Raw genomic sequence first — 20,916 nt, forward strand, 5'->3', positions numbered from 1 at the left:
CCCAACATTAGGTTCTAGCAACTTCAAATCTTCTTTAGAACAAACCCATGATTGTATACCTTGATGGAACAATTTTCTTTTTCTTTCAAAGACAACAATACTTTTAGGGTCAAGAAATCAACCCCTGGTTATTATCATCTTCTTACTCTCAACTCATTCATTATTCTATGTGTCTGAGGTTTTCTTCCTTCCTAACTTCCCTTCCCCTGTGTTAGTTCATTTGTTTGTCTATTATTCAAAATATTTAGAGTTGTTAGATTTCAAAAAACTAGTACAATTCTCTAAATGTCAAAGTCATATATTTAGAAGCAGGTGTTCTTAAAGAAAACTTTGTTGTTTGCTATTTTTCAACATGGGTTAGCTTCTGAAGTCCCACAGTATGCTGTCTTCCTTAAATATACCCTACCTTTGACACAGACTTGAGAACTGAAAAAAAAAATCTGTCTTTATACAATTTCCTCTATTTTTTAGATGTTTTAATTTTCATTTTGGGTATGTGTGTATGGGGGTGGGTTGTGTGGTATAGATTTAAATTCAGTGCTTGTGGACATCAGAAAAATGCGTCTGATCTCCTGGAGCTGTAGTTACCGGTGATCATGAGCTTCCCTACATGGGTGCTGGGAACCATGCTTGGGTTCCCTGGGAAAATTGTTAGAACTATTAACTACTGAGTCATCTCTCCACTCCAAGTTTTCTGTATCTACTTTTATTCTCTCATACAACATATACCTCTGCAGTTTTTCCTCACTTCACTCCTCTCAGTGCCCCTTCCCTTCTTCCCAGATCCACCACTACTTCATTTCCCATCTTAAATAAAATATTTAGGTTGTTTCCAGGTTCTGGCTACTACAAATAATGCTTCTATGAACAAAGTTGAGCAAATGTCCTTGTGGTATTATTGTGCATCCATTTGGTATATTCCTAAGAGGGGTATTATTAGGTCTTGTGGTAGATTGACTCCCAATTTTCTGAGAAACCCCCATATTGACTTCCAAAGTGGCTGAACAAGTTTGTGCTTCCACCAGCAATGGAGGAGTGATCCCCTTACTCCACATCCTTTCCAGCATAAGCTGTCATGTGCAACCTAGATGCCCGAAGAATACGACCGAGGAATGTATAAAGAAAATGTGGTACATTTATACAAAGAAGTATTGCTCAGTGGTAAAGTACAATGACATCTTGAAATGTGCAGGCAAATGGATGGAACTAGAAAAAAAACATCCTGCACGAGGTAACCCAAACCCAGAAAGACTAACATGGTATGTATTCACTCATAAGTTGATATTAGATATAATGCAAAAAATAACCAGGCTACAGTCCACACATCCACAGAAGCTAGGCTGAAAGGAGAACCCTAAGAGAGACACACATGGAGAGTCCCAGGGAAAAAAACAGTTAAGATGTGCTGGGTAAAGTGGGAGGGGTAAAGAAGGGAGAGTTGGGGGATGGGAACATGAGTGATCAAGAAGACAGAGCTGGGGGAGGGACAGAGGGGGAGAGCAATGAAAGAGATATCTTGATAGAGGGAGCCCCTATGGGGTCAGGGAGAAACCTGGTGTTAGAGAAATTCTCAAGAATCCACAAGCATGACACCAGCTAAGACTCCCAGCAATAGTGGAGAGGGTGTCTGAAAGGACCTTCCACTTTAATCATATTAGTGCCTACCCTAATTGTCGGTATAGAACCTACCATCCAGAAACTGATGGAAGCAGATTTAGTGATCTACAGCCAAGCACTGAGCTGAGCTCCTGGAGTTCAGTTGAAGAGAGGTAAAGAGGGATCATATGAACAAGGGAGGTCACAGATTATGGGCAGAGACCTGAGAAACCTGCATGGAACTGAACCAGATCCTCTGAATGTGGGTGACAGTTATATAGATTGATCTGGGGGAACAGGTAGGGGAGGGCTGGCAGTGGCATCAGGACATATCCCAGGTGGGATACCTTGCTCAGTCTTGATACACTGCAGTGGGGCTTGGCCTTACCTCATGTTGGTGTGCCAGACTGGTTGACTCCCTACGGAAGTGGATAGAGGAATGTGAAGGGGAAGGAGGTGGCAGAAGGTGAGGGAGGGGGAAGAACTGGGGTTGGTATGTAAAATGAAAAGTAAATATTTCTAATAAAATAAATCAAACACTTAGTATCTTGGAGGACCCCTCCTGCAGAATTCACTTATATCATTCCATGATATTGACTATGACTCCAAGCTCAAATCTTGAGCACATTTTATAATCTTTTCCTTAACACTGTGATGTGGTTAATAGAAAATAAGTCAGATGCTGAACAGAGCATCCACTTGTAGTTCTAGATCTCCTAGTTAACCACTTAACCTCAGTGATACAAAGGACCTTCTTTTTGATTAACATGAGTCATTATATCTGCATACATTTTATCTGTAATATTATTTCTCAATTTAGTATCAAATTGTAGTGCCTTGCTATAAAATAAGGTCATTTATATTTCTTTGTTATGCTGCTACAATATTGTACTGAAAGTTGTAGAAAATTGTAATTCCTCTGCCTATTACACTAGTTTTTAGACACTCAGTCTAACACTGTTGGTAACATTTTACACAAGAATAAAACCCAGTGTGTCTCAAGCCTGGCATCCCTGCACAAAGACGGCTAGAATGGAAGGATGGCCTCAGATTTTGAGACTGGTGTAGGCAGTACAGCGAGTTTCAAAATCAGCTAGGTAGGACTACAGAGTAAGACACTATTTCAAAAGACCTTCCCCCCACTCAAGAAAAATAAGTGCATACAAGTGTCACACACACACACACAAACACACACCTGCGTGTATGCACACCTTCACACACACACACACGTATAATATACATTGCTGTGAAGCGTCAATTTGATATTTAGAAAACAAAACCACATGCCTACTTCTGTGATGTCTTCAGGCATTAACCATGCTGGTGGACTTAAAAATGGTATTCCCAACACAACTGCCTTGTGGCTGACTTGGGAGGCATAGAATTAGCTATTTGTGTTGTTGCGATGAGGGGCAAGAAATTGACAGCACCTGTGATTAAGCACCTGCTCTCCTAATTACAGAATTGCAGATTAGATATTCTACAAAGCAATTCACTTTCCACAGTTCAGATTAAAGGCACAGATTTACATAATAGGGGAACATTTATCCCACTAATGGTTTCTAATAAATTCATACTTGATTTACATTAAGGAGAGTTACATTTGAGACATGAATTTAAACACTGTCTTTTCAAAATTTCTCGATGGATGCTGTGGAAGCTACAAGAAGCAATGGCTCCTCAAGAGTCATCAGCTTTGAGGGTATCATTATAGAATAACTCATGAATTTCAGAAACACAAAAATCAGATTTTGAGCTTGAAATAAAAAGATTATCCTTTCTTTATCACAAAGGATTTTTGTTTAAAAAGCAAAAATAAAGTACATCGGTAAGCTGTTGTTGCACATTTTAGAATACTATAATAGCCATATTGTTTACAGTATTAAAAATATATGGAGAAGAGTCCCTAGAAAGGGGTGTTAAGAGACATGAATTTCATGTATCTAAAGAAACATCTCATAAGCATTGACTTTATGACAGGCACTGTTTTAGATGAAACAGTAAAGAGGAAAATGATGTGGGGCAGAGCATAAAGAACTTCGAAGGTCATATTGAAGGACGCAGGTTTTCCTTCTTGTAGGCTGGGATGATATTTGTATAAACATAGAAATACACACACACACCTTTTGTAGTAGCAAGAGGAAATTAATAAGTAGGATGAATAAGAAATTAACACAGGGTTTGGGCAGTAAATACTAAGGAAAATGGTTTGGGAAGCAAGAATGAGTCAGGGTGTGTGTGCTGGGGGGGGGGTGTTATTTCTTAAGGCTGTCCAGAAGATGTCCACATAAGCAGCTAGCAGAATGGAGAAGCCAGAGGTAATTCCGCAGCTTTCTAGGGGGAGGAAAAGCTACTTCACATAGTGCCTGGTACATGAGGAAATGCTACAAAGCTGCAAGGACTTAGAAATGCAGCACCCCAGGAAAGCAACCAAAGTCTGAAGCAGTTGGAAATTGTGCATGAGCAGCTAGCAAGAAGCAGGTTGACTAGCGACTGAATCCTAGTTCCATTTTACATACTGACTTAAAGGTTCATAAACTCAACCCTGGCAGGGATATTTTAGCTTCAAGGAGACATAATATCAGTATTGATGGGTTCGGCATCAGTGACTGGACGAAGACCAATCATTAACAAAATGTTAAAAGAAATTAAATTTTCCAACACTATATTTTGATCTTGATTTCGGCAGGAATTCTATTTATTGAGTGTCATCAATCAGAGCATGTTCCGCAAGGAAAATTTCAAGTAGTTAAATCGATCTGTCCTCATATTTCCCCCCCTTTGGAGGTTAATTTAGAATGGCCTCAGAAATTGACTGTGGCCTATGATGGCCCTCTGTGATTTGCATAATCCAAGGGCACCAGTCTTTTCTCTACTGCTGTATGTGATTGCTACAGGCAAGGCTTCTTGGAAAAGATAACTACGGTCAATTAGTTTACTTGGTTAAGGATTGAAGCTAATTAAGTTAGAACATGAGCTCTCTTCCCTATGTAGTCTCGTAACTTGGTCTCAATACATCTGTAGAAGACAATCTAAGGCCTGACCAACTGCCCACAAATGCATGCTTTTGGTCAAAAGAAGGATGGAGTTTCCACAAGGAAGTTGTTGATTGTGCCCAGGACATTTCACAGTGATGGTGAAATGATGGTTAGGCACCTTCCTAAAATCCCAAGCGACACACTGAATGGTCTTGAGTTGAGTTGTGCTAGGTACTTCCCTCACTCACGACAACCAAGACAAATGAACAGCAATGCCCTTGGTATATCTTGCCAGGTCCGTTGAAGGGTGATTTCTCAATGGGTACCTTTGTTCAAGTGTGCACATAAGCTTGCATTTTCTGTTTGTTTTTTCCTATGCTCTTAATGAAGGCAGAATCCAGCTATAGTTCTTAGGAACTGACCTATTTATTATCAGGGTCTTGGTCTCAGCAAATAAATTTAAGGCTTTCGCACACCAATTAGTATGCTGTTACTTAGTTTCAATTCTTTCCAAATTTTCCAGGCTGCTATGCTTGCACCTGAGATGCTAGGATGCTGAATGGGCAAGTTTTGAAAGAGGGCAGATGTGATGAATCACTGGATTTCTTTTACAGGGGGCAGTTTGTGATGCACACAAGAAAACTGTCTCCTCTAGTCTATGCCACACTGCTAAGCAATTAGATAACCTTGAAGTTGAGACACCTCATTTCTACATAGCGGATAATACAGCTAGTAACGGCTTTATATAAGATGATCTCAAACCTGTGCTCTGAACTCATTCGCTACTTACAAGTGGGTAAGTTTCTGCAACTCACGTAACTTAAAAACCTAAGGGCTGAAAAATCCATAAGGCTTTTCTAAGAGGGCTAATTTAGTAACATAAAATACTTAGAAAGGCCAATAAGATTTAAGAGCCAAATAGGAACCTATTAGTATCTCTTTTTCTCCTCATTTCTACATAAGACATAAATTACTCTCCTTCATTAGCAATCTAACAGTAAAGCCAATTCTTCATATACAATACAGACATATCAAGAAGATATACGGTCCTAACAATGAGAATATACACACAATAAAATAGTTCCCCAATGAAGTATGATTGAAATACCTGAATTGGCAGGCATTCTTCCCTACTGATAGAGCTAATGGAGCAGTACTCACATCAACTGGTTCCATTTGTGTACTGCTGTTTGGGTGTTTACAGATTCTTCCTGTGGGAGTACCCCCAGGGCAGATGAGTGTTGATAGTGGGGAGTGATGAGGGAATAGGGGTCAGCACACAGGAACAGGCTGAAAGGGAGCCAGCCCTTTAGGTAGCCCCGACTTAGAGAAGTTCTGCACCACCATGCGCAATCAAATATCCCATAGAGTGAGAGGAAGAGGAGGGAGTTATGAAAAATTTTGACCAACATAAAAGTTACTAGGCATGGCAAAAAAAATCACACACCCCCACACACAAATATACATACACTTCACAAAATTGGAAACCAAAATATACAAGCAAAAGGCCAAAAATTCACAGAAATGCCCAAACAAATCAATATGAGAAAATGTCTACAAAAATATCCCAGAATTCATTTTGTTAGCCATCTACTCCTGGGCATGAGCAAAGCCTGAAGTGTGTGGTGAATGTACTCAGAGAGAGTCCATTGGTAAAGACTCATTTTCCCTTTGTAAGGTAGTTCCAATTACAGATAACCTCTTGGTCAGAGATTGGAGCCCGTGGCCTTTTCCCTGTCTCAGCACTGATCCCTTTTGGCTTGAACCTGTATTGTTCATGCACAGTGATCACCATGTCTGTGAATCCATTTGTAGCCCTGCTGGTTGAGAGGGCTCTGTCTGGAGTAATCCATGCCCTCTGTCTCTTATTATTCTGCCTCCTCTTGCACATGAGTCCCTGAACCCAGAAGAGAAGGTTCAATGAAGACAATCCATTAAGGACCAAGTGCTCCAAAATCTCTCATTTTCTACACATTGCTCAATTGTGGGTCTTTGTGTTAGTCCTCATTGACTCTTACATGTTTGCTTTATGCTTTATAAGTTTGCATTTTAAACACAGAGGGCAAGAAAGGGCATGGAGTTGAGTGGGCAGAGAAATGGCAAGGAGCTTGGAAGAGCTGGCGAAGAGGAAATGTATGATCATAATATATGGTATGAAAAATATTTTTAATTAAAAAATACCAGGTATATTGAAGAATGGCAGGACTGGTGTAAAGGTCTATTTTACAGCCTTATACTTGATTTGTACTGAGTGTCCTCAAATGGAAACTCTTGGAATTAGAGTAAACTAGGGAAGAAGATCTGCTGCTTCTGACTCCATCTACACACCAGTTAATTTTAGAGTCGAGCAATCTTCCCTCTAGTGTCTTCTGATGAGTATAAAGCAATTTTCTCACATTAATATTTTTCCTCTTGTAACCTTTGCTTTCCTTAGTCACTTGAATTATGATGTGAGTTTCTTCATATAGTTCTCCCTTTCAGTATTATTGCCAGCTTTGCAATGAAACATTCTTATTTCTTATTATAATTTGTTAAACTTAGCATTTTATAAACTTTATATTATAAATCTCATTAATTTGAAATTCAGGGAAGAAAAAAATAGCACCTCCAATAAAAAAGCACTCATTGTATCTGATAACTCATTTTAACCACCAGAAACCTGACAGTGAGCCAGCTTCCGCCTCCAAGGAGAGAACTTATGAAAAACTTGAGTAACTTGCCACTGAATAAAGCTTATTAAAGTTTGTTTTAAATCTCACTCTAATTTTGGGTGAATACTTAAATATTGGCTGCCACTGAATAAGTTTGCCAGTCGTCTGTGAAGAAGGAAGGCAGTAACCTGTCAGAACTATGACACAGCAATGCTGAGCTCCCAAACAGTCTTGGAAACTGGCACAAGTGGATATACTGAGGACAGATTTGAGGATTTGACCTAGGTCACCATGGACTTGAATAGAGTCCATGACTTCTTACTCCACTTTTCCCAGTTTTGAGTCTATGCTGTTATGGAAAATAGGTGTGGTAGATTGCAGGGTATTCTGCATTTTCTCCAAGTTGGTCAAGTTTTCCAGATTCTCCCTTGAAGTGCAGTATGGCCATTTGACACTTTTAACTGATAATAAGTACACGGAAGTAATGGTTGTCTTATCTGGGCCCATGCCAATTAACCTTCCATATTTGCTTTGGTGTCTTACTTTCTATTATTTCAGTGCATCTGACCAGAGAGCAAGCTGGAGTGCTGTCAGTAATATTGCCAATGTGTCCATCAGCCCGGATGCTCAATGCAATTTGGAGGCATATTATCCTATCAGTCTCTTACCTACCTGCTCTATTTTTAAAGAAAAAGATACTCATTTCATTTGAATCAATTTATACCGAGGTTATTTTTAATAGATATTACCATTTGTTATTAATATACTCAGTATCGTAGTTTCAGAAATGACTTAAAGCTACTAAGACTGATTTGTATGTGTGCTTGCTTTTAATCTATTACAGAATAAAGCAGTCAACCTCAACACCTAACCAACCACGGGAAATACATCCTCGGCAGGTCATGTCACATGGTAAACCAATAACAAAGGAAGGAAGTTGTTGAACATGTATTAAAATATAACTTACTGGAAAAGGGAAAAAATGCAGCTTGAAAGCAAAATAAGTCTGTGTAAAGAAAAGGGAAAATGATAAAGAAGCCACACCAAATGCAGAATGCAGTTTGAAGTGACTACATCTATCTATCAACTTTGCTTTCTCATCCAAGGTATAAAGAGAACTTACAGTAAGACAGAAGAAAAGAGAAAAACGAAGCATTGTTACATTAGTCAGATGATCTGGTGGTTTGAATAAAAGTAGTCCCATTGGCTCGTTAGAGTAGGTGTGGCTTTATTGTAGGAAGTGCATCACTGGGGAAGGGGTTTGGGGTATCAGAAGCTCAAGCTAGGTCTAGAGGCACACAGTCTCTTGATGTGGATCTAACTCTCAGCTCCTTCTCTAGCACCATGTATGTCTAGATGCTGCCATGCTTCCCGCCATGATGGTAATGAACTAATCCTCTGAAACTGTAAGCCAGCCCCAATTAAATGGTTTTCTATATAAGAGTGGCCATGGTCACGGTTTCTCTTCACAGAAATAAAAAAATCCTAACAAAGATATATGGTGAGAATAAAAATATTTTTCTGTTGGAAAAAGGTGTTATTTCATATACAAAAAGACAACTGAGAGAGGAGCTATGTTTTGAACTCAATGTTGACACACATATATCTGTGCATATTTAATATTCATAATTGAATATATTCATAATATTTCTTTTTTTTTTTTTTTGGTTTTTCGAGACAGGGTTTCTCTGTGGTTTTTTTTGGAGCCTGTCCTGGAACTTCATAATATTTCTAAAACCCTTACTAAAGAGCATACTATGAAAGTGACACCATGTATTACTGATTTTTCAGTCAGTATCATTTTCTTTTTTCTTCACTGATGACAAAAATCAATGTTGTGCTTCAATGTATTTCCTTGCATTTCATTCAACTATACATGGGATATCTTGTAGAAGGAAAACTTTCTGTTTTTATTCCTATTTATTGCTAAAGTCTAACCTATTATGACATTTCTAGATTTAACATTTGGCACTTTTTCTATTGTCCTAATTGTCTCCATAGTTCCTTTTTTAACTATTATGGAACTTTTACTCAAACAGACTTTTCTGTAATTTATGTTTAGTTAATGTTTATTTGCTATGAAGAGACAATATCATGAAGGCAACTATTTAAAAAGGAAGCATTTAACTGAGAGTTTGCTTAAGATTTCAGAGGTTCAGTTCATTATCATCACAGCAGGAAGCATGCCTCTCCCCCCCCCCCACACATGCCTCCTTTTCACTGAAGTAACATCCTGAGAGCTACATCCCATCCACAGAATACAGGAAGAGAGAGAACTGTGTCTAGTATGGGCTTTGAAACCTCAATGCTCACCCACTGTGACAAACTTCCTCCAACAAGGCTACATTTCCTACTCCTTCTCATATAATGTCACTCCCTTATGACTAGGCATTCAAATATATTAACCTGTCGGGCCATTATTGTACAAACTATAAGAATAACCATGATGCAAAAATGTATATTTCTGAGTTTTTTAAGTTAGAGTTGAAATTGCTGCTTTGTCATCATTTAGTTACAAGAAACTTCAAATTCCTAATAATTAATATGCTTTAATGTGCCAAGCTCTTTGAGCCAAGACAAGAAATTAAAAAAAGGTATGAAAAGTATAATGTCATTTTGTCTGTATTTACAAATTAATTCACAGAAATTAATTTATGCAAAGCCTTTTTTGATTAAAATGACAATGCATTGGTTAAATTAAAAGAAGCTTTTAAAAAGATAACTACAATTTATTTGTAAGAACTAGCCTATAGACTGTATTTTCATGAAACTTATTAGGTATCAATGTCACCAGTTGAAAATCTAAAAACACAATTAAGAGCTTGTTTTAATGCATCAAAATTCTTAGCCAAAAAAGTATGATTGTGATTTTTTTTTTTGCCAATTAGTATTTACATATGTTAGGCTACTTCCAGATGAAAATAGAAAATAAACAGCTTAAAAGAATCATTTCTTAGCACAATCAGAGCCATTATTTATTTGGAATTTTATATTATAATTATTATTATAATTTTTATTATAATTATAGAAAGTTTTATATATATGCACAATCTTCAGAAAAGAAGAAAAATGACATTATACACAGGTGCTTGCAAAGCAACATTTAATCTTAGAAGAAATGTTTACTAAAACCTAGTCAACCTTCTGGATCCTGTAGTTTATAGAGATGTTGCTCTTCAAATTTCTTTGAAGCCTAACTAGCCAGTGTGGATTATTCTTTTGTCTGTACATTTACATATTATTTTAAAATTGATCCCAGATTATTTCAGATCTGCACGTGTGTCCCCTCACAGATGATCTCACTAAGTTAGGACATAAATTATCCTTGCCTTATCCCCGCTTTCCAAACTGCTTAGCTTTTATTACACACTGAGGGTCATCTGTGTAGTGTGAAATAGCAAGTGAAGTTCCTTGTGTAAAAAGAAATAATAAAAAAAAAACGGTAGGCATGTTCTCACAGTACAAGTGGCAAAATAATACATCTCACAGCAGTTGATACAACAATGAGTGGGTAATGTCCAGTAGAAACTGGGTTCTAAAATTCGCAGAAGCGACAGTGATGAAGATGTGTCAGGAGAAGGTGGAACAACTTGAGGCCCCAGGAAAAGGATGTTGAGTTAGTGGTAGAAAGCATAAAAGGGGGTAGAATAAATGATAGGAATATAGTAGATTGTCACATGGCAAATGTTTAATGTATATTTAAGAGTAGCAATTTTCAGATAGTCCATATAAATCCTTGTGCTGACTCCATGAACAGGTTCATGGAAACTGAACTTATATACCAGAGACTTGGCTATGGTTTGTAAATGGTCCTTGTCCATCCATGTGTCACGTGCTAGAAGGTTAATCCCCAGTGTGCTGGCTGAGGTGGCAGACCCTTTCAGAGGTGCAGTCTCAAGGAAGGTAGCTAGTGCCTTAGAGTTGTTGCTCTCAGAAGAGGCTGGTGTACTTCTGAACGGACAGAGTTGGCTGCTGTGAGTGAACTACTGTAGAGAGAGTACATGCTGAGCACACTTCTGAATTCCTGGGTCCCTATAGACCTCATCTACAAATTCCTAACACCATTATGAGACCCTTATAGAGACTAATTGGAAAAAGGATGCCCAATTTAGGGCTTTTACTTGACCTTAGCCAAAATTCCCGGAAACAATTCTAATCTTGGACATTCGTACTCTAAGACTGTGAGCTTTCCAATTTAAAGTAATGTCATACATTTAATTCTAGAAATAATAATAGTTATTATTATTTAGACAATTATGCTAGACTCGTGTCCAAACTTAAAAACACTTTCTTCTCTTTGGTTCTACACATAATGAGAATATTCACTGTCATATCACCCTCCAATTTTAATTAAAGATGATTTTCAATATTAGCTTTCAGTGGTCTACTATTTGACCTCTATAATAATTCCTTGGTTTCTAATTAAATATCTTATGCTGAAAAGTATTGAGTTAAACACTTCTTTTTCCTAATTTCAAGTGAATTTATATTAGACTTTAATTTCAAAATAATTAATGGCTTTCTTCCAACATTTGAGATTCATGGCTTCTTTTCAAACATCATTCTGTTTTAATGGTGCCTAATTTTATTTTCATTAAAAATGCCATAAAAAATTGGAGAGATCTAACACAAAGTCCTACGTCCTACAACATTCAATAGTGAACACTGCATAAAAATGTATTTGGAGAAAAACTAGAAGAAGCTTCTTGTAGGATTTTCTACGAAATAGAATGAGTAAAAGATGGATCTCAAGCAATAGAAAATTGAATCATAGGCCGGAATGAAAAATATGAAGAGAAAAATGAGCAAATGAGAATATATTAATAATGTTCATAAATGTAACATTTAAAATCAAAAATAAGGATTAAAAATTAAAGTAGTGTTCTAAAAAGTAGATAGAAAATAATAGTGGGCAAATAAATAGCACAGGAGGACAACTAATAAGTGTTCAGGAAAGGGTGAGGATACTGATCCACAGTAGACTTTGTTAAGTCAAGTTTACAATTTAAAATAAATAAACTAATTAAGGTTAAAACTAAAAACAGTACACAGATCATCTAAGATCAAAAGTGCATCTAAATGCAAAAAGGAAATAAAAAATCTATACATTTAAATAGGGCTGAAGTGCAATTCAGTAATGGAGGCCCAAAACTCCAGACCATTGTTGCTCTAAAAGAAGCCACCAAGAAAGAAAGCGTTAAACCTCAACACTACAAAACCTTGCTTAGCATGCACACAAAAGGCTCTACATTCAATCCCCAGAATCAGAGCAAAGGAAAGCAAGGGAAAGAAAACAGCAAATCTAAAAGAAGGAGACAGTTCTGGCAGAGTAGTAGACGTGTGTGTGTGTGTGTGTGCGCGCGCACATGTGCGCGCACATGTGCACACATGTGAGCGTGTGATGCACATGCAAACACATGCATGTATATGTGTGTGTGTGTGGGGTGCCCGTCTGTCTGTACACACGTGTGGTGGTGGGGTGCCCAGGTCTACTTAATTCAGAAGAATAACCTCTCTCTACCAGGAGAAACAATTATGTCAAGTATGTGATTACCTAAATCTCATGTGGAAAAGGAGTGACTTACAATTTAGGCATAGTGAGATAGAGAAGACCACCTGCCACGTAAGAAAAAAAAAATGGTCTGAATAGCTCTATCTCCAAAATTTCCCATATAGAAATTCTTAACGTATAATGTGTTCATTCAGGTGGTGGAATTTCTGCAGAGAATCATGTGTGACAGTGACATCTGGAGTGTGATTAGTGCCTTTATAAAGGTTGCCCACACACTTATCCTCCTTTTTCCCGTGCGAAGTCAGAGGTAAATGCTTGCAGCAGGCTTTCTCCAGTCACCGAATCTATGACTGCAATCTTAGGCATCCAAGTTTTTACATCCCTGCTGCTTATGAACTAAAGCAAGGGAATTCCGATCGCTTCGCAATGAACCAGATGCTACAAGATCTGCTGGAAAATGGCCCACAAAAGTTAAGAAAGCTGCTCTAGGAGAGGGCCGGTGGTGTTCTGCACCAAAGAGAAGGCCTGGAAGAGCAGGCTTCTCTTTCTGTTCTGTACAACGGAAGGACTCACTGACCAGTGGCAACACCAGCAGCTGAAGCCCAGCGAAGTGACTTCCTGGGTGTTGGATATGAGCTAAGGCTACCACTGAGAAGCTGCGAGATTAGCAAATCCAGCCTGGGACATTAGCAGCTACCTGTGTCATGGAACCTTTTAAAGAATGAAACTTAGAAATTTTCTATTTTCAGTGTGTCATACTATCCCCAGTTCATCAATAGAGCTTCGCAGGATATTTTTATTTAATCTCCTTTGCACCTGGGGCTCTGTCTCAAGTTCTTTTTAACTCCTTTATTGCCCAGGAATGCCATCACCTGAGCTATTTGTTCTCCTGTGTCATTTGTTAATCCTTTGTCTCTTTCTGATGCTACCTCCCAACTTCTTTATTAAACCCTTTCTCTTCTCTGTTTTAATCTCACGTACATTACCTACTGTTTCAAGAAGTACCATCAGTTTCCATGGAAACATGTTTGATTCATGATGCATACGCTGAATCCCTGCCCTCCTCAAGTAAGTAGACAGCAGGAGACATATTTCAAGAGCTACCCTGGTTCAAATTTTTGTTATAATATAACTCTAGTCAAGCAACTTTTCTTTCCCCTTTCAACTTAACTCACTTATGAAATAGACACCATTGCATGCCTACCCAGTAAAGTTCTGATGGTGAACACAAAAGCCAGAAAGCACAGCTCTGGTTCATAAGTAATTTGTAGTCTAGTGGTGTTCCAGGAAGTTGAATCACCTACTCCAAGCAGAGCCTGGAAGACAAGATTCACAACCTGAAAAGAACTGGTTATCAGTTGCAAGAAGGCATAGAGAGACCCAATTGACTGAGTGCTAATTCAGCAGCCTGGCATGGAACATATATTAAGTTGATCCTTATATTTTAATCAACGACAGGTATTGTAGAGCTTCAAGAAATGTGGGTATTAGAATTAACGCAAAAGTAGGATATGAAGACCCCCTAAAGTATCCAAGTTGTCTGAAGACAGTCTGAAAGCCAATTTAAACAATGACAAATTTATACTTTAAAAAATGATCTTAGGCCAAAGTAGCACCATTCCATTTACATGTTTATTGTATTCTTTGCTGAGAGAGTACTAAAAATAAATTGCTTGGCTTCAAGCCTGGGATCAATGATTTCTGAAGTTTTTTCACTTTGCAGTGTTAGCTGGTGTATATCTGTGTGATTTACCAAAGGCAGAACACAGAATCAGGAATAAACTGCTCTTATAATCACCATATATCAAAATCAGAAAAGAAACATTTTAAATTTTCCGAATTATTCTTAAGGAGTAATTATCTTTAAATCATGAACCACCAGAGTTGCTGAGTGCCCTTTTGTAATAAACTTTTGCCTTAAATTTTAATAAATGACTTAAGTTTTAGATTTTGTTATATTGGCTTTGGGTATGAAATTTTCAAAGTAAAATCAATGTGGTTAAAAATCCAAAAATATGTTTTCTTTCAAATAAAGTGACAGCTCTTAGATCATCTTTTTAATAAACAGCGAGATGACAGTGACCATTAGGAGTATGTTGCTCAGCATGGTGAGGTGTTCCTGTAAAGCCAGCATTTGGGAGACGATTCCCACCATTTGGTAAGTTGAAGGGGAAAATAATGAATCAAGGCCAGCACGGGCTACAACTAGCAAAATGAAGGCTAATCTGCGTTGCCTATTGAGAGCCCGTCTCTGAAAAGACAAAAAAAAAAAAGTCTTAAATAAGAGAAGAATTCAGTCATTTTAACTTTGTATAGGCCACACACAGAGTGAATTCAGTTTCTTACTTTCAAGAGCGTAACTGGGGCTGTTATTAAAACAGATAAATTTTTTGCATGGAATCTGATGCCGACTCTTGAAAGTTCAGGCCCTATCTTTCTTATCCTGGAAGATCTCCAACATGGGGCTAAAGGAGAATTTTCAAGGCTTCTGTGTCCAGATGCCACACCAGGAGGTCTAATCTGAGGGTTTACTTCATACTAACACTCAGGCCACCATAGCAGGCAGCTGACACACATTTGAAGGCTTACAGATTGAAAAGCTGGTTCTTGTCTTGATATCATGGTGTCCTTAATGTCCCTTCAAACATTTTTATTCTTAAGTATGTGCATGTGTGTGTGCGCTTATGTGTGTTTTACCTGTGTGGTTTGTTTCACACATGCTACAACACTAATCAGAACACAACTTCATAGACTTAGTTCTGTCCTACCTAGTTTTTGTGTGTTCCAGGGTTTGAACTCAGGTCATCAGGCTTGCTGGGCAAGTGCTTCACCCACAGAGCCAGCTCACCAGCCCTGTCTCTGAAACTAATGTAAAGGCAAGAGAGGGAAACACCAGACATCAACCTCTGTTCTTCATACATGTACTCTAAGGCAAGTGTACCAACAGCTACATGTTTACACACGCACAAACACACACACACACTTAGGGATCAGAAGTAAATGCTGCAGGAGCTTCTTCCGCTCCTTCAGCCAATAGCCTTTAAGATACCAGCCCACTTGGGCACGGTCTCTTTTGCTTTAAAAGCTGCTTCTTAAGAGACCACGCCCAAGAGGGCTGGTATCTTAAAAGTTATTTGCTGAAGGAGCTCCTGCAGCAAGTAAATGAAGGTTTTTCCTATTTTAGAATAAAAGAACATTCTTCTAGTTACAAAAAAAGAGGAAAAGGCTGTATGTTTGTAATGCTATGACCCAGTAGTGCTTTTCTTTTTGTACATTTATTTCTATATACAGTGCATGAATAATAGTACTTTTCATTCAGAGAAAAGTAAGACATAGAAAGACCAAATAGTATCTCCCTGGCCTCTCAATTATGAACAGAAACTGTACTAGAAGCTGAATTTGCAGTTTTAAATCTAGGGAAATAACCACACTACCATACCCTCATTCACTAGCTAAATAAAGGGTCAGTTTCACTAATTGAATTATTTTCAGATAGTTTGGGAAGCTTGCCAGAATGGCAGATTCTACTGGTGTTCAGTAGTGTAAAACTGCAACCCATAAATAAGTGAAAGAATGGGGTCACCAGTCATTTTCTTTAGATAACACACACACACACACACACACACACATGCACACACACTTTTGACAGAAAGTGACCAAATTTAGTAGTGGATACCAGTATTTAATTTTTTAAATTAAAAGCATCATCCGCCTAAAATTTAAAAAGCATTTTTTCCTTTCACAATGTTTTAAAAGCAACATAGTCATTGAGACCTTATATAATTACAAAAGAGGTAATTATACTCTGTGGAACAGAGAGCACAGAGAAATTGTTGTGGCAGATTTCGACATTATCTGATCTTGAGGCTTCATATCTCAAAAACAATTTGTATAGCATATGGGTCAGATTGCCCTGCATACAATGATCAGATTTAACAGGAATCAGAGATCAAAAGCAGACATAAAAAGACAGGACACAGCTCAGACACTGCCACGACAGAGACAAATGGGAAACTTTGAACCAAAGGGCTATTTGCATAGAGTACAGGCCATGTTGTTTTTCATATAACAGACGACTAAAGAATCCAGGTTTGGGATTGCAGTTTAAGCATACCATATTCAGGGGTGAAGAGACGGCTCCATGTTAAAGGAAGATGCTGCTCTTTCAGAGGACCTGAATTTCTCTCCAGGCACTCATGTCAGGCAGCTTACAACCACGACAAGTGTAGCTCTTGGGTACCCAACTCCACTGTTCTCACCGGCAGTCACAGAGATGCAAAATTAGAAACAGCAAAAATTAAAACAAAAAAGAACACCACTGTAGTGGTTTGAATACAAATGGCCCTATAGGCTCATGTGTTTGAACACTTGCTCCCTTGTTGGTAGAACTATTTGGGGAAGGTTTAGGAGGTTGAGCCTTGTTGGAGGAGATGTGTCATCAGAGTGGGCTTTACAGTTTCAAACGCCCACACCAGGCCCTGTCTCATTCTCTCCACCTCCAACATGTAAGCTCTCAGACACCGGTCCAGCGTCATACCAGCTTGATACCATGCTTCCTGCCATGTGATCACAGACTAACCCTTTGAAACTGTAAGCAAACCCCAATTAAATGTTTTCCCTTTATAAACTACCTTGGTTATGGTGTCTCTTCACACCAGTAGAAGAAATGTAACCAAGACAACCACCTTCAATAACACAGAATCACAAAGACAGGAGCGAAAAGTTTGGTGGGTGTTCATCATGATACCCAACTTCAGTTCCAGTACGAGGGAGGCAGACAGATTTCTATGAGTTTGAGGCCAGCCTGAACTACGTAATAACTTCCAGGTCAGCCAGATTTAGAGAGACCCTGTCTCAAAAAAGAAAAAAAAAGTAAAATTTGATTTGTTTCAAGTATATTTCTGTGAAGACACTATTAATGTAAGCACATCCTATATGAAATGACTCCATAGGTCACGGCCCATATCCTGATTTGGAAGATTAAATGAGTGTGATAATAAATAAGATGAACTTGGTGGCTCATAATGATAATGAAAATTTTCTAAATGTTTTTTGTTATGGGTGATGGTGGTGAGTGCTTGGTTATTTGCTTGGCCTTGTACCTGCTAAGCATGTGCTCTCCCACTGAGGTACATCCCCTCTCTCTTTTTTAGTTTTTACAGCTATGGATTTGATGGTTGAGATTAACTGTGAGTGGTATTTAACTAGTCTGTGTGAATATATCTATCTAGGTGTTAGAAGTTGTAGAGATATTTATGAACGAGCAGAAAGTCCACAAATTTAATCCAAGATGGAGACACATTAGAATCGAAAGAAATTACTATTTAACTATCAATAAAACATATTATTAGAAAGTGTCTTTTAAGTGTCTTCATGTAACACACGCTAATATAGTATTAACGACTCAAAAATTATACATTAAATACAAAGCTCTGGTTTGATATGAAAGTCCTCATATATTTCGTTGGTTTTTGTTTTTGTTTTTCTTTCTTTGGTTTTTCGAGACAGGCTTTCTCTGTAGCTTTGGAGCCTGTCCTGGAACTAGCTCTTGTAGACCAGGTTGGCCTTGAACTCACAGAGATCCACTTGCCTCTGCCTCCCGAGTGCTCGGATTAAAGGCATGCGCCACCACCGCCCGGCTCATATATTTCTTTTATTATTTACTCTTACTCTTATTTAATACGGTCTCAGTTTCATTTAATACTTATTTTTAGTGTAAAAACCATATTCTGTTCTACCTTATAGATCTACTGGAGACCTACTGTTTCCCAACCAATTTCAGATGGAAAGCCATTGTGCCCCCTAAATAAATACATGTTCATATTCAAGTATTACCATTATTTCTCTTCTATTAAAAAATGTCTCCTTCCTTCCCCATGAAGAAACTTTCACACATCTTACTTCCTGTCCTAGCGCCAGAGCCTGAAAAGGTGAACCCCTTTCATATTCTTTCCCTTCCCAACTGACTAAAACATTCCTTAAAGCAGTTCAATTTATAGTCGCAGCTGAATGCCTGCCCAGTAGATGGAATATTTCCTTGAGCTAAACACACAAACAGTAGGAATGCACCCAAAGCTATTCTTAGGGAAGAAATGAGGTGGTTCATGAGGGAAATTACAGACAGGAGCAGCTGATTTCTACAGCTAGTAACCCCATGGATTTTACCAGGTGAGGCTCCCCAACAGGAATCACTCATCTGGTAGCTTGGCTTGCTGAATACTACTTGTCATCTGCTATATGTCCCTATGGCCTTCTGCAAAGGGAAGGGTGATTTTTAGCCATTTGCCATTCATTTTTATTGCTCCTTCATCCATATGATTATTTTATGTTGTTGTAGATATTAAGATGACCACATTTAGGCAAATTCTAGACAGTGTTCGAATAATATTTTTTTTTTGTAAATTGAACTATTGAGAGGTGACAAAGAAACATACCCACAATCTATCCCCCATGAGTAGTAATGAGAATTTAATTTTTCTCACATTTGTTTCCCACCTGTTGTCTCAGCCATTTCTTCTTTTCACTAAACCCTCTAACTCTGTCTCCTTCCCTTCCAATTTTAAATCCCTAGCAGTAAATACAAGGAAAGCAATTCTATCTCATGTTTAACTAAAGAAGAAAGCTTGGCTTATGGGAGAAGTTCTAATTAACAGTATTAATTCATTCATTTATTGACTAATAATGGCTACATTTGAGAATGTGGCCCTCTTTTTTTTAAAGTGTGGAGATCCCAACTGCAGTAATTCAGCACCTTAAGTTTAGAGTCAAAAGGGAGAAGCTGTAAAGGAAGAGGAGTATGATGGTTTATGTTTCAACCTGATTGGATTAGAGGATTCTGCAGGGAACTGGCAAGGAGCATCATTTGTGGAAATGTGGTCAGAGTTTCCTGCCCCTGCCATTTGAGTCAGTGGGATGAACAAAGATGACACAGCATCGTCTGATTTGGGTGAGTACCGTCCAATAAAAGCAGGGACAAATAATACAAATGCAGAGTAAAGGTGAAGTCTTCCTCCTTCCACTCTAGAATGTGACTGGTCATCTTTGACTGACCTTGAACATGAGAAATCTATACTCTCAAATTTGGAATCTGGACCTTATTCTAGAGGCCTCCTAGGTTCTCAGATGTGGTATCAGGGATTTTACTATCACCTTAGATAATTGTAAGGCCTGCAGACTTAGAAGACTCAGAATTTTTTTTTGTTTGTTTTGTTTTTTTGGTTTTTTGTTTTTTGTTTTTTTTCGAGACAGGGTTTCTCTGTAGCTTTGGTGTCTGTCCCGGAACTAGCTCTTGTAGACCAGGCTGGCCTCAAACTCCCAGAGATCTGCCTGCCTCTGCCTCCCGAGTGCTGGGATTAAAGGCGTGTGCCACCACCACCCGGCTCAGAATATATTTAAAACAACTTCTCTGTTGTTTTTGTTTTATGGGAATTTTTAGCTTCCATAATTCTGTAACCTTTTTGCTCAAATAAATCCTTTCTTACATGTACATGTACATACATATAGTATCTCTATGTGTGTATGTATGTATCTCTCTGTCTCTCTATCATCTACCTATATGTCATGTATGAATGTATCTGGTTTCTACATACACACCTATCATCTATTTACCATATCTTTATCTCTGTGAATTTCTCATATTTTTGCCTTTCTGGAGAACCTGGAGTAAGACACTGAGGCAATTTTCTGATATTATGCACTTGCCTGTGTTAGAAACTCTTACTTTAGACCACAGACACATGTAGTTCATATTCTGAATGACTAACCAGAGCCAAAACACAGGAGTCACAAATAAGAGTCATGAACTCAACTGTGGCCCAAATGGTTTGCAGATACAAACTTTTCATTCCTCTGGCTGTTTTCCTTAATTCACCAAAATGTTATAAATCAGTTCTTAAAAACAGGCCTTAAGGGCCAAGCAGTATCTCTTGAGAAGTAGATATAGATGGAAATAGACTAAAACAAAAATCAGAGTAGATCAACATGCCTTCAGAGTTGGAGGTAAGCAGTATTGTTTTTAAGAAGCACTAGAGAAATCACAGAGTAGTTAAAGAAGTTAAATTGTTGGGCCAGTCAGGTGCTTGTTCCTTTTTATTTTATTTTATTTTATTTTATTTTATTTTATTTTATTTTACTGTCTTAGACTGTTTGCATTGATACAACAAAACAATAGTCTAGTGGC

General features: G+C 38.1%; 1 protein-coding gene and 1 non-coding gene across 6 annotated transcripts in view; one reads left to right on the forward strand and one right to left on the reverse strand.

Moving 5' to 3' along the window:
* Adgrb3 (adhesion G protein-coupled receptor B3) overlaps nucleotides 1–20,916 on the reverse strand; it is a 721,645-nt gene that overhangs the window by 233,329 nt on the left and 467,400 nt on the right. The window lies entirely within an intron of this gene.
* On the forward strand, nucleotides 18,609–18,724 carry LOC130862484 (small nucleolar RNA SNORD22). The gene has a single exon (XR_009055652.1). It is a non-coding gene; the product is annotated as a small nucleolar RNA SNORD22 (small nucleolar RNA).

Source organism: Chionomys nivalis, chromosome 19, assembly GCF_950005125.1.
Source record: "Chionomys nivalis chromosome 19, mChiNiv1.1, whole genome shotgun sequence".
NCBI classification, from domain to species: domain Eukaryota; kingdom Metazoa; phylum Chordata; class Mammalia; order Rodentia; family Cricetidae; genus Chionomys; species Chionomys nivalis.